Source organism: Bidens hawaiensis, unplaced genomic scaffold (assembly GCF_021521415.1).
Source record: "Bidens hawaiensis isolate Kalapana, Puna unplaced genomic scaffold, B.hawaiensis_p1.1 tig00025567_1, whole genome shotgun sequence".
Taxonomy (NCBI): Eukaryota; Viridiplantae; Streptophyta; class Magnoliopsida; order Asterales; family Asteraceae; genus Bidens; species Bidens hawaiensis.
The window spans coordinates 68,641-75,392 of NW_027505055.1; positions in this window are offsets into that span (position 1 = coordinate 68,641).

The following is a 6,752-nucleotide window of genomic DNA, read 5'->3' on the forward strand; positions in this document are numbered from 1 at the left end:
CACCGAGCATGCTAAAAACGAATGTCATATCCACAAATATAATGATGCAACAACCTCATGGATAATTGTTGGTCCATCATGATCACCCCAATAATATTGATCTTGCCAAGCAACTGGGAAGGCTTCTCAATCCTAGTGTAAAGGGCTTCCTAGTGCAATCAAGACTACCAAGCATCCCGGGAAAACCGTGTCTCTGTTCATGCACTTCGTATACTTTTTGTATGTCGATTTGAGTCCTCCCCAAATATTATTTATGATATAGTTGGGGAATACCTAATATTAAAAATTTTAAGGTCAGTTTATAATGTTTACATTTAAAATAAGAGGATTTATAAATAAATATGTAAAATGATAACAATACTTACATTTGCAGAACGTGTAAAGGGCTTCACGAGCCACTGTCTCCGACATCTGTAAATACTCTTCCATGGCGTCATTCGCGGTCCCATACGCTTGTTGACGAATCGCCGCCTTGCAATTTTGCAATGGATAAAAACCCGGTCTACCTCTCGCGTCCTCCCGTTGTTGAAAAAACGCATAATCGCGTTCTAAATCACCAACTATTCGTAAAAAAAGTTGGCGACTCATCCGAAAACGGCGTCGGAATCGTTCCGAATCAAAAGTCGCATCCGGCGAAAAATAATCAGTTATCAACCGTTCATGTGGAGAGAGAAAAACATAAACTATTATTTTTATACCAGTTTACCTTTGGTCCACACTTAACACATGTCAGCTAAGCTAATTATGGCTTATCATACTCATATTTTTTGCCTTTGTAAAACAACTCAACCCTTAATATGTTTTGCGACATTTTTTTTTTGCGAAAATTAATTTGTGTCCATTTTTAGTACAAACTTTACAATCGAAAAGTACAAATAGATTTCGTGACGGAACACTTGTGACAAACTTTCAGATAGAACTTTGTCGACGGATTTTATGACAAAACAAACAAACAATCTATATATTCACCATATATGCAAATGATCTAAACATAAAATTAGGTCAACAGACACGTTACTAATGAACACCGAACTTATTAAAACCCATCATAATCGGTAAAGAAAGATTAACATATACAAACAATAAAAGAAATAAAAATGAAACATCGATTCATGTGTATAATTGGAGAACAGACACAATGAACCGCTAGCTACAACTCTTCAAGAAAGCGTATAACTACTAAGTTGTTATAACTGAAAAAAAAATGGTATTTGTTTGTAAGAGTCATGAATGGGAACTTCAATAATCAACTCCATTAATGGAGTTACCATAATAATGGTAAGTTACCATTGTCTAGTTGCCATGAATGCCAATGTACCACTGAATGTCATTTTACCACTTTCGGACTAATTGCTAGTATTCTTTAGTTATCATCTGTTCAGTCACTTTAAACGTGTTTAACAGACAAGATTTTGTCATCCACAAGACCCCACCAGAACGCATTTCCAGTGGCGAAGCTTGGACTTAGATACCGGGGGCGGACTCAAAATGTATTTTTTTTAAAAATCAAAAACCAGGGGGGCGGGATCAAATTTTAGAACGAAAACGGCTAATTTACACTACATATAAAAAATTTCGGGTGAAAACGGGTAAATTTACACCACCGCACAAAAAAATAGGGGGGCCAAGCTCAAATTTAGAACGAAAACGGCTAAATTTACACTACCGCGAAAAAAACAAGGGGCCATGCTCAAATTTTAGAGCGAAAACGGTTAAATTTACACTACGTATAAAAAATTTACAGCGAAAACGAGTAAATTTACACTACCCCGCAAAAAAACAGGGGGCCGGGGGTGTTCGCCATTGCGCACTTCCGCTTAGACTCCACAGAGACAACCCTGTTGCTCACCAGGTCGTTACGTCAGACCTTGTTAAGGGGTTGGAACCTCCTTGGTGTAGCTTCGTCGTAAACTTGTAATAATTACACAATGCTTCATGGTCAACATGGTGGATATGTACCTGTTATAAATAGTATATCTATTACATGGGATGACATCGATCCTTAAGCGGTCAACAAACTTTAATTAAAGCTCTTCTATGGAATAATATATTTATTTCGTAATATCTAGCAATAATAACTAGAAGTTGGTTTTATTTAACAAAATATAATTTATTGAAACGGTATAACTAATTAAACTAAAATGGTGGCGATTCATGGCTTTAAAACATCTGGCAAGAACACAAATTGAAATCAAGAAACATATCAATTTAAAAGAAATATTACATGAGGTCCAAATTAAGATGCATAACCTTTAAACAAGAAAAAGAAACTTATAAACAATAAAAGATATCTAATAAGAGTACGACAAACATTCCTAAGTTACACAATTTGAGACTTTGTGTACTAATTAGTATTAAATCGATCTATTAGGGAGGTCGGGAGACCTTTGGGTACCCTAGCCCGAACAAGAGTCATCATGCGGGTACATCATTGCATGTAACGCGGGTATAGACATTGGATAGGGGGCGCGGGTTGTGGTCACTGAAGAAAGGAGAGGAGATGAAGAGTTATGTTTGTCTGTGGAGAGGAGAGAGAGAGAGGTAGGTTCAGGGGTATTGCGGTGTCGTTTGAAGCGACCAACGGCGGGCGCAGCCGCTGATGAGTTGTAGGGTGGTGATTGGATGGTAAGCAGGTTCCGACGGGTTTCACCCCAACCTTCCTTAATTATTTTCTCCGCCCTCTCCCTACTCTCGTCTTGCCTATAGTGGCCCCTCATGTGACCAGCATAACCTTGTGACGTTTCAAAGACCTTTCGACATATAATACAGGGTCCGTAACAATCACGTTTTTTAGGCTCTGCTCTACTAAGGCCAGCAAAAACTTGGGTTTGATTTGGTTGTACTCGGCCCGGAGTTGATGGCCCTTCGGTCAAAGGAAGTCCCCCCTTTTTGAGTCATGCCCCAAAGTCATGTAACCCGAAACCGGTGTTAGATCAACAGCCCGAGGGGTTTCATTTCTTCCTCGTACCTCATTGACACTAGTACAAGGTTGACCTAGTTGAAGTTCTAGGTTGACCACCAGGACTGCTGGGATTCCAGTCAAAAATTTCGACGTTACAAATTTAGGAATTTTGGGTTCATAGATTTCTGGAGAGATAAACATCATAGCCTTGTTATGACTCTGCCTGTTGGAAAAGGTAAACATGGCTGAAAGGACAATAGAATTTTTTTACAAGAAACTATCGGGGTGATTTGTATTGATGTCTTGGGTTGCTAAGTTGGGTTGTTTTTATACTACTATTGCGTGGTGGAGCATTTAATTAATTTGATGAATAATTAATGACATTTTTAATAACAATCTTGTGTGTTGTGTTTAATGGTTAATTAGTCAAAAATGATGTCACATAGGCAATGAAATATTAAAAGTATTCACATTCTTTCCTTTATCCTTCTTTTTATAACTATTGTTTGGGTGAACTTTTAAAATTGCTTATTTGCTTTTTGAAAAGTAAAAGCAACTTTTAAAAAACTTTAATTTAAAGCGTTTGGAGAAGCTTTACCAAACACCTTTTGTTTTTCAACAAACAAATAGCAAATAAGCAATTTTTAGAAGCCCACCCAAACACCCCTAAATATCACAACATCTTTTCTTTTTTTTTCTTAATTAAATAATATTTTTATAGTTTTATCATTGCATTTTCTTTTTTCTTCAATCACAACCATTTTCAAGAAATATTAAGAAGTTAATGGGGTTGAACAGTGTCTTTTAAATATACCGATAAACAGTAAAAATTTGTATTTTCTTTATTCATAACTACTCACAATTACACCCTACAACATGCATGTAGAACTCACTCTAGGGGAACATATGTGAATGCACTAATTAATCAACCCAAAAAACTAGTGTCATAGAAATGAGTTGCTTAGCAAAGTCTTTAATCTTACTAATAAGTTTTTTATATATTATTATTTATTTATTTATTTTTAACACTAGGTTAATAAAATAAACCAACTATAATAAAAACAAAAATACTTAAATAAAAAAAACTTACAACTAACTTCATTTTCTTCCTTTGGACATGTATGCCCTAATTTCGTCACTTTCTTTAAATAACCAATTTCAATTCCGAATTCAAATTCATCGCAAATTCTATTGAACAAAGTCGTTTAATTAGAGTTTATGGATTACAGAATATAGATTATAAATTCTAGTATGTAAAACTACAAAATAAAATCCCCTCATATGATTCAGTGTCGTTAAAGGTCGTTCGCAATTGGAGGTTACTGTCGTAAATACTTTTGGCATTAATACGCTTCGCGACAATTTTTTTGCGAAAATTAATTTGTGTCCATTTTTAGTACAAACTTTGCAATCGAAAGTACGAATACATTTCGTGACGGAATATTTGTGACGAATTTTGAGATAGAACTTTTCAACGGATTTTGTGACAAAACAAGCAAATAATATGTATATTATGCAAATGATCTAAACATAAAATTTGGTCAATAGACATGTTACTAACGAACACCTAACCCATTAAAACCCATCATTATCTTAAAGGAAAGATAACATACACAACTATATAAAAGAAATAAAAATGAAACATCGATTCCTATGTATAATTGGAGAACAGACACGATGAACTGCTAGCTACAACTCTTCAAAAAAGTGTATAACTACTAAGTTGTATTTATTTGTGAGAACCATGAATGGGAACTTCAATAAACAACTCCATCAATGGCAACTAAGTTACCATTTTCCAACGATGGTAAGTTAGCATTGTCTAGTTGCCATGGATGCCAATGTAGAGAATGTCATTTTACTACTTTTAGACTAACTTGCCAGTAATATTTAGACATCAATTGTTCAATAACTTTAAACATCAGGTTTTACAAATTCAGACAACTTTTAGTCATCCATAAGACCCCACCAAGGCACATTGCCCCTTAGACCCCACAGAGACAATCCTGTCCCCCTTGTTAAGGGGTTGGAACCTCGTCAGTGTAGCTTCGCCACTTACAACCTTAGAGGTTCTGTAGTTTGATTTCCTCAAACAACATATATTTTTTTTCTTTTTAGCATATTTCGTTTGTTTTCTCTTGGTCCATTTTGTAATCAAGGTTGTGATGATTCGTGGCTTTTTACCGTGGTGACTTGTCAATGACCGAATTAGTAAGCATAAAGGTAAAGGGGCGAAGGTGCCACTAATGTACGACTTAATTAACGCTACGGTGTCTATTTATACACAAATAATGTCAGTATATAAATAACGCCATCCGGATTCATTTTTGTATTCAAGGAAGTAGATGAAGAGAGCGAGTTCCCAACGACTCCCCGCAGCAACACAAAAAGTCAAATTTCTCATTGAGATTTATGTTTTTAATCCCGTATGTTTTTAATTAGCAGTAGCACAAGGTGTTCGGAGCATAATGTGTCCCGTTACATCTTCATTTGTTTCAATTGGCTTGATTTTGTGACAGGTTTGTTTTTTCTTACATTTATATCGAACTTCCTATTCATGGTTTTATACCCTCGTCACAAGTGGTGTGGGGGGTCTAAATACTAGTTCCAACTAATATGTATACGGTGAATATGATCTTATATTTTTTTTAATGACAACACATACGTTATCTAATTCTACACAACCAAAAATCCATTTTAAAACTTACAATGGAGCTTGAACTCACTACTTGGTTGAGAGGAATTTCACCAATTTCATTGAATTGAATTGAATTGAATTGAATTGAAGGCCTATGGAATTTAAGTTGAATATGCGGTTTACCGTCTAGGGGGACATGGTGCGGTGACCCTCCTCTATTGGAAAGGGTTCAAATCCTACGCGCTACAATATATAATTTATAAAAGTATTTATATAAGTATATTAATTTGCCGCAAAAAAAATAAATATACAGATTACCAAACAAAGTATTAATTTGTTGTAAACTTGTAATAATTACACAATGCATCATGGTCAACATGGTGGATATGTACTTGTTATAAATAGTATATCTATTACATGTGATGACATCGATCCATAAGCGGTTAACAAACTTTAATTAAAGCTCTTCTATGGATTAATATATTTATTTCGTAATATCTAGCAATAATAACTAAAAGTTGTTTTTATTTAACAACAAAATATAATTTTTTGAAACTATATAATTAATTAAACTCAAATGGTGGCTATTCATGGCTTTAAAACATCTGGTAAGAACACAAAATGAAATCAGGAAACAGATCAATTTAATAAGAAATATTACATGAGGGCCAAATTAAGATACATAACCTTTAAACAAGAAAAAGGGAAAAAAGAAACTTATAAACAGTAAAAGAGATGTGACAAGAGTACGGCGAACATTTCTAAGTTACACAAACTTGAGACGTTGTACTAATTAATATTAAGTCTATTAGGGAGGTCGGGGGACCTCTGGGTACCCCAGCCCGAACTAGAGTCACCGTGCGGGTACATCATTGCACGTAACACGGGTATAGACATCGGATAGGGGGCGCGGGTTGTGGTCACTGAAGAAAGGAGAGGAGATGAAGAGTTATGTTTGTCTATGGAGAGGAGAGAGGGAGGGGTAGGTTCAGGGGTATTGCAGTGTCGTTTGAAACGATTAACGACGGGTTCAGGTATTGTTGAGGAGTTGTAGGGTGGTGATTGGATGGTAAGCGGTTTTCGGTGGTTTACACCCCAGCCTTCCTTAATTAGTTTATCCGCCCTCTCCCTACTCTCGTCTTGCGTATAGTGGCCCCTCATGTGACCAGCATAACTTTGAGACGTTTCAAACACCTTTCTACATCTAACACA